Source organism: Argopecten irradians, unplaced genomic scaffold (assembly GCF_041381155.1).
Source record: "Argopecten irradians isolate NY unplaced genomic scaffold, Ai_NY scaffold_0394, whole genome shotgun sequence".
NCBI lineage: Eukaryota > Metazoa > Mollusca > Bivalvia > Pectinida > Pectinidae > Argopecten > Argopecten irradians.
Window position 1 is genome coordinate 51,011 of NW_027187861.1, and position 8,455 is coordinate 59,465.

At 34.2% G+C, this 8,455-nt stretch overlaps 1 pseudogene; it reads right to left on the bottom strand.

Annotated features, from left to right (window-relative positions):
- Window positions 1–204: 204 nt before the first annotated feature.
- LOC138312621 (uncharacterized) lies at window positions 205–4,579 on the bottom strand (annotated as a pseudogene).
- Between the last annotated feature and the right edge of the window lie 3,876 nt (window positions 4,580–8,455).

Here is an 8,455-nt window from a genome sequence, read left to right on the forward strand (position 1 = left end):
AACAGGAATGACTGAATCATAATGCTTTCCCTCATTGACAAATAACCTTTATATACGATATCAAATAAAGTTATATTTCTTGAAAATGAAACCAACTCTGAAAATGATATTGGTTAATTGAATAGTTCAGTTTCATATATTCTTATGAGATATCCATGGTAACAGGACTGACACGTAAAACTGATTCTTTTTTTATCTGACTTTATGAAATAAAAGTCCTCGAAGCTCCTTAATCTGACAAAGCACTTTCACCTACATCTAAAGCCCATTGCTCAAAAAGGGAGTACATACACTACTCAGCACTAGCCATTTAAAAACGTAAAATGTGACTGAGAACCATTCTTAAAATGACCTTAGATGTTGATAAGATCTACAACAATACTAAACCAAATCCTCATCACTAAGACACAGCACATAGATGTAGTTGAACAGGAAACCGAAGTCTTTCGTCTGCTTCATTAAACCCTGTTATTCCTTAATCTATGATATGCATGGAGGGGTTTGTGCCTGTAAATGAAGGTTCCAAGTCCTTGAAAACATTTGTCAAAAATGTTCTTGTCAGAAGAAAACACTCTGCACTTCATCTTTCTACCACTGATGTGTTTCAATGCATCAAGATCTATAAGATCCATGAAACACTTCTTCACATCCTCACAATAAGATGGCAAGTGATGGAAGCCTTTACGTTGTGAAACATCACATACCGAATCGTAGTGCTTCACAAAGTTCATTAGTATTGGAAATTCCTTTGACCGAGCTAAAATGCTGTCTTTTGTCTGGAATCCAGAACAAGTGACTTTACTATCACGGTTCAAAATATTCAACATATTCATCTAACGCCATATTGTTGTTGGCTCCTCCCTGTAAATTTATGCATCGGTTTGCTATAAGCCGAATTCTTTGGTCATCAGGTAAAATGCCTTCTGTTAAGGCAATGAGATGGACAGATCCAATACCATATTTGGTTTTGTTTGTAAGATTGTAAATGGGAAGTTCATATTTCGCGGAGCGAACGGAACGATATCCATCTGCCATGTCCACAGCCGAGTCCAAATTTTTGTGCAACAAAGTCAGTTTAAACAACAGATTACAGTAACTTTCAATTTCATCATTGTCCTTGTTTAGTTTTGGCTTTTTCACTGGTGGAACCTTTGCGTTGTGTTTGACTTCTTCGTGCACCTTTAATGATCCCACATAAGCATATGTCTTTTTCACAGAAATGACATTTCACTCTCCCATCCTCCATGTTTGATATCCAATAGTTTTCTGGATGGTCAGGATCACTGAGCACTTCGCGAAGTTTTTCCATCAAATCCTCACCATTATTGAAAAAATGTTTCTTCAACAAGCTTCTGCAAATTCCGTTCAGCCAGCCTATTTTAAATTCAGGTGTTGAGTTATTGAAGTCCTCTGGAAGTGGAATAGGTTCTTCGAAATTGGAACTACCAAATTCATTCAGGAACATAACACAACACAAAGCATCAAGCACTGTGTAGTATAAAAGTTTGTACGCTCTGTAATGATTTCTGACATCACTTTTCACATTTCTGGCATTCAATCTATTGCGAAAATAGTACATTGTGCCTTGATCACTCCCAGACTCAGTGCTGTAAGTCAGTCTTGCAATAGCCTAAAAAAGGGAAAGTAGTGCATTAAGTAGTGCATTAATTTGACAAACATAGGATTTGAACTTACCATGTCCTGTTGGAGGTTTCCGAAACATTTAATAAATAGGGAAAAGTATGTTAAGTCTACATAAAAGCCTTAAATTGTTGAAATCCAAGATGGCCGTCTGTCGGCCATTTTGTTTTTGTTATCAGTCTTAAAGTGCAATATGCAACACTATAGACCAAAAGGATCCTATGAAATTTGAGTTCTCTCTGAGAAATAGCAGAAACAAGATTTTTTTAAGAACGGACGACAGACCACAGATGACAGGTGAATTGACTAGCCCGACATCTTGATCTGATGATGGTAGGGCAAAAAACTTAGTTTCAAACATTCTGTATGTACAAGACATTTATTTCAACTGGTATAAACAAAATTTGATACCTGATAACATGAAATGTAACACATGTTGCCATCATATCACCACATATAAGCTTTAAATAAGACAATTTATGTTAAAAATACATTTTCTATTTCAGTGTAGATTTTAATCAGATTGTATATATGTACCTCCAAAAAGTTCATCAGTCTATGGAAATCCTCTATTTTAGATATGAAGCCTTCCAGTCGACCAGTCCGGGTATCACTATTTAGCATAGCTTGTTGGCCTGCTTGTATTCTTTCATCAGTTAATCGGTCACCTGAAAAAAAAGAATACATCTACATGAAAACATCTCTCATACCTTTGCAGCATACATGATCTCATTGAATGTAATCAGGCTTATCAATGGATAATGTAGCCCCTCTTTCATGAAAATCCTTGCATTTAACACTATAACCTGGTTTACATTGATACTATCTGATTTCTTAGTTACGTAAGATATACTCAATGTTAATATGTAAAAAAAATTGTTTAGCTTACCTCCAAAGAAAACTGGTTCCAATATATCTTCATTCTTAAACGGAACATATTTGGTTTGAAATTCCTTCAACAGCTTGATAACTTCCGCAGTTTTGTTTTCATTGCAGTCTGATAGCCCGAGAGAGTACTGAAAATAACACAAGAAATTACATTCATTATATGAATAAAATGTGAAACCAAAACAATTAAGATGAATTTTTAAGCCAATACATATCTTGTTGAATATATACTAACTGATACATTACTTTGTATGGACAGAAAACCTATATCACCACCATGTTTCGAATAAATTTGTGGTACATTTCAATATAATTAAAACAAATAATTCCTGAAATACATCGGCGTTTGTCGAACACCACTGTCCGAGATGGATAAAAAAACGCATAAATCAAATTTCTTGGTTTTAATCTCCTTTGTAAAGATGAATATTTTAAATGAAATATCAAAGCTCTACCAAAGAACACTGGCTTTTGTGTTCTGCAAGATATGGATGGCAAAGTTTTAATTTTGTTTGAAAATAGTGAAACACGCTTTATGGTTAATACATGTACAAATATACAGAAATGATAAATTAGCACCTGCTTTGTCTTTTCTCCTGCTCGGTCACTGAATTGGTGGGCCAGATGTTTCGGATAGATCTTCCCATAAATTGTTTTCATCTGTGATAAATTCTGTATCACAGAGGACGCAACAATAAAGATGAGCTCATCCATCAGTAAACTTTGTTCTTCTACTGAAGGAACGAACTTTTCAACCTCAATCTTTGTGTCTGTATCCTCAAATTGTCTTTCAGCAGGTATGACCCTATCAACTACAACTATTGTATTGAAAAGGTGTAGTGATATGGTCTTCTGCTGAGATGTTCTTAAAGAACAAGTAAAGCTAAATTAAAACTCTATTTATAAAGTTTTATCTCCCTGGCTGTTCATAGGATGTTAATATAATAAAACAAAACTAAACAAAACAGTTTATAACGTGCAGACCAGAAATAAATGAAATAGCTACATTACATATATATTATAGTAATTGACATAAGTAGGTTTGCAAGTTTATCATATTTATTATACCAACACGCTGATTTTAATCAGATTGACAATTAACAGAAGTTAACATTCTAAATTAAAATTAAATTTTACAGATATTTGTTTCAAATACACAGACTCACCTGAAAGATGGTACAATGTTTTATATCCCAGTTATCACCTACAAGCTGATATTTATTCCGTCCACCATTTTCCCATTCAATACGAAGCTTCAGAACCTCTTCATCCAATGTATCTTTCCACGAAACAAGTTTCTTGCGCACAGAACTTGATGAAACACACAATCCAATTTTTGCAAGTCTGTCAATATCCAAAAAATTAAAAATCATGCATTTTTTATTAATATTTTGCTGAGTCATTACCTTTTAATTTTTATGAGATGAATTACATGTGAAGCTGTTACTAATTTCTGAAATCTTCTTATAGCATATTTTGTACTATGGTATATGCAAAAAGATTTATTTTTGCAGTAATTTAGACATAATTCAAAATGGCTGCCTGTCTGCCATCTTGTTTTACATAAATCAATTCAGTATCTTACCCTCAATGTGCATCCACCGTGAATAAGCACAAATGCTATGCAGTAATGGAGTCCTGACATCTCTAAGCTGCGACCATGAAGACCTGAAGCTACAGCATGAAGAACATTCATGAATTTTTTTTTCTCTGGGTGAAACATGGGATATCACTTACTGTAGACCTGACAATTTTCAAAACATTTGGTGCACAAGTTTCTAGTTCCTCATGCAGTTTGTCCATGAAAAGTGCAGAAGATTGTTATGGTCTTTCAACTGTAGAACAGATCCAGATGTTCTTTTACATAATTCTTTAGATTCTTTCTGCTATAATCTTTGATGCGGCATCTACCACTTCATCTGGGTTGGTCTTCGCCAATAAACTTTGTCACTGACAGTTCAACATTTTCTGATTTAAATATAGCTTTACAAAGCTGTTTATGCATTTCATTCTTTACTAATTGTGTCCTTGGCCCACTAGGATATGTCATGACTATCTGAAAATATTGATAACATCTAATGAAAATAAAACAAATATGATATGTTAGCATACCATACATAATGTAATTTATGATGGTTTTGTTTTTGCAAGAGATCATTAATTTATAACCACATTTTCTCATTCTATTTTAAGTTTAAATCTGAATGTTATACACTATCATTTCACATAACGGTTTTCATTAATGAATGTGAAAAGTTGAAAGTTCAAAACTTCAAAACATTTACTTCTGTGATACTTAAAAACACAGATATTAATTTATACAAAAGTTTAAAATATTTCATAGTCATAGTTTAATAGACATATATACTGTACATTTATATGTGATTTGAAGGCAGTCCTCAATTTTACCATGCAGCAGCTCTAGATATTCTTCCTGAAAAATGATGTAGGTACACCTAACATAATGTTAGTCTGAAAAAAACAAACAAAAAAGTTAACAATAACAACTAATAATACATGCACATGAACATCTTTAAACAACAAAAATTGCCAACCAAGGGCAAGGCATCTAGCTATCAAAAATCCATCAAACTTATCTCAAACAACAGAATAAAGTTTGAATAGGAATTATATATGTAATGAGAAATCACATATCAATTAAATCAACATATATTGTAACATTGTCATGAAACAATAATATTAATGTAGTGATTGAGTGTCACCAATTCAAGATTCCTATTCAAAATTTTCATTAAACAAAAACAATAAAACAGGTAAATTTTCTGTCTTAAGCTTCCACATGCAAGGAAGCTACATCTACATCTTTTGAAAACTTAAACAATTAATAACTTTGAAAATGTAATTACAGATGAAACAACACAAGACACTTTTATATGTGTGTGTATACATTGTATATGTATAACATACACAAAAATTCACTTATATTGTGTGTGTGTGTGTGTATTTATATATTAAAAAAAAATTAATAAATATAGAATATCTTTGTAATGGAATTAAATATTAAAAAAACTAAAATTAAAACAGGTCTGTAATCTCCGCTCTAGCGCTAGAGATTACAAACTGTTTTAATAATTTTTTAATATACATTTATTATAATACATACACAAAAGTCATTTATAAGTGTGTGTGGGTGTGTGTGTGTGTATACATAATATATAAACAAAAAGGCACTTACAAATATATGTATATAAGTGTCAAAGAGAGGGTGTTTGTGTATGTATACTTCATGTAATTGAATTGTTCATACTGTAAAAATGAAATATCATTTTACTTAAAATTGAAATAAATTATTTTGAGTTTTGTGCATCAAGTTGTTTCATCTTTTTATCAAGGCAAAGACTGATTATTTATTAAAAGCACAACTTTTACCTGATACTTTTGAAATTCTTCCAGTTCAAATCATTAATGACTTGCACTCAGCTTAAATTTAATTTAATTATTTAAATAATCAGTCTCTTAATATCAAATTAACATTTTATTCGGTAATAAATAAATATATGAATGTTATACCTCAACTTGAGTAGATAATTCTGGAGTACTAGTGCACTGAAAATCATCTGGATTGCAGGGAATGGTACTGAATGCTTTCACAAGTGACTTTTTGGCTCGGACACTGTTAGTTTTCACTTTCACAGAAGCTGGTGGTTTAGGTGGTATAAAAGATGTTACTTCCAGCGATGATGCGATAGGTTTGAGTGGCAGGCAATATTGGAATGCATGTTCGTACAGGTGGTACAGGTATACTTGTCAAGTGAGCTATGGTGCTTGCGACAGCTGTATTTGTTATGTCCTTGAAGGCTGGGTATTTTCACTGGGCATGATGCAAACAAACAGGTATATAACGGATGGCGACCTTCTTCATAGGTGGTGCGTTAGGACTGCGTAAAACATTCTTTTGCAATAGTTGACCGTTTAGGTGATAAAATGTTTAGCATTAAGTTTACTTGTAATACTGTTGGTTGCATTCTTCAGTTCAGTTTTTTTTTTGTGTTTTACTTCCTTCTCGGTTTTAGCCCAATCGTTCTAATGAACGATAACATTTCTGGCATACACCACATTCGCCACCCTCTGTAATCACACTTTGAATACTCACATCGAGAAAGTCTTCAATTGTTTTCACACGCGTTCCGTGGAAAGTTTCAGTTTTCTGTCTAAGAATGTGCTGCGTTTTACATCTGTCCCGTCGCTTTGTTTTTCAACTTGTATGTATGAGAAACCACACAAAATGCACACATTCCCAAGTACGGTACGTTTTTCGTGGAGTAAGTGTTGTGCTAATGGGACGCAGCCATTTTACCTGTTTTTTCGGAACTCATCGGATCTTATCTCTGAAGCTGAGAACTACGAAATACCAGTCATGGTTTGCCAGCGCTGTTCCGATTGGTTATTCGAAAGGTCGCGCGGACGGTGACCTCGATGGGCTTACTGTCAGATGTTTGTAGCGGAGCACGTAGTAGTAAGCGGAGTATCAAACAGCTGATTTTAATCAGATTGAACGTCACGCGACCATTTATAGCCAATGAAAATAGTTGAAAATCAGACGCATATCTAATACATAAGCATACCTTCAGTAAATATGATAACCGTTATATGAAAGCCTCCGGTATCGAACGAAATACCTTCATTATATGCATAACTCGTTATACACATAGTATAAAACGTCTTGTATGAACCATGATGGGAAAATAAAAGATACTACGTCATCAAATTGAATTCATTGTAAGCGTTTTCGTTATAAACGTGTTTTACTGTTAAAATTAGTTTAGAAAAATCTGCAGGGCATGAATGTCCCGCCTCCACAATGTTTATTTTTAAGCGCGACGGGACATTGACTGACATTTAGTAGATAATGCTATTGTTCATGGGGGGGCATCAAACAAATTTCTTTTGAAGCTACGTTTTCAATTTAAGATGTTGAGATGATCTAAAGAAAATATGTGAAATTATCTTAACCTTGTGTTACAGGTAGGAGTTTACCGCAGACCTATGTACCTGCAATGATGAAGGATAAGAATTTTTCGCCTCTTCAGACAATCCAACAGCTCCTCCTGCTCCCAGCTGGCATGCTATCATGGGTTATATTTTCCTCTACTACTGGAAGCACAGACTCAATACTGGCGGTTTTGTTACTGTGGGGACCAATGGATCTGTTGGTCGGTTACCTCACTTTACAAATCCAGCCTACGATAAATTCGGATGGGTTGCTGTGTACATGTTTGTGTTTGGAATCACGGAAGGTAAGTATCATATAATATATATTTTTTAAACGTTTATTTTATAATCTCTTTACGACATCTGATCCGAAAGTCGGTGTGACTACACAGCCATCGTGTTTCGTCGATCGTCGTACAACATACACGCAACACACCACATACATGGGAGGCCGTCCCTTACATGACCATAGCTGTTAATAGGACGTTAATTAATCAAACAAACACACACAAAAAATCGATCGTCGTCCGTCATTTGCAACATTTTTATTCAAACAAAACAAACAAGCCAAAAGTACTGATATTGTGTATGGGGCATGGTAGAATGAAAAAAACTGTGGTTATGGTCATAAATGTAATCTAAGCTAAATCTAGAAAATGAAGAACAGGGGGAAATAAACCCGATTCTTGTCGAGTGCCGAGACTAGAAATCGATCCTGCGTCTTCGCTGTGAAAAACTTGCTCTACCGACTGAGCCAAAAAAGTCATCCTCTCTCCGTCAGCCGAGTGACATAGACCGTATATAACACCATTCACAAACCACACTAACCTGTTAGTGCGCTCAACCAAAAGCCAAAATTGAGTTGGTGTCAAGGGAGACCTTATGATAAAGAAAGTAAGTTAGGATGAAAGAAAATATTATCACAAATAGTTGGCTGTGATAGGGACAGTAGATACAATCAATTCTAATGCCT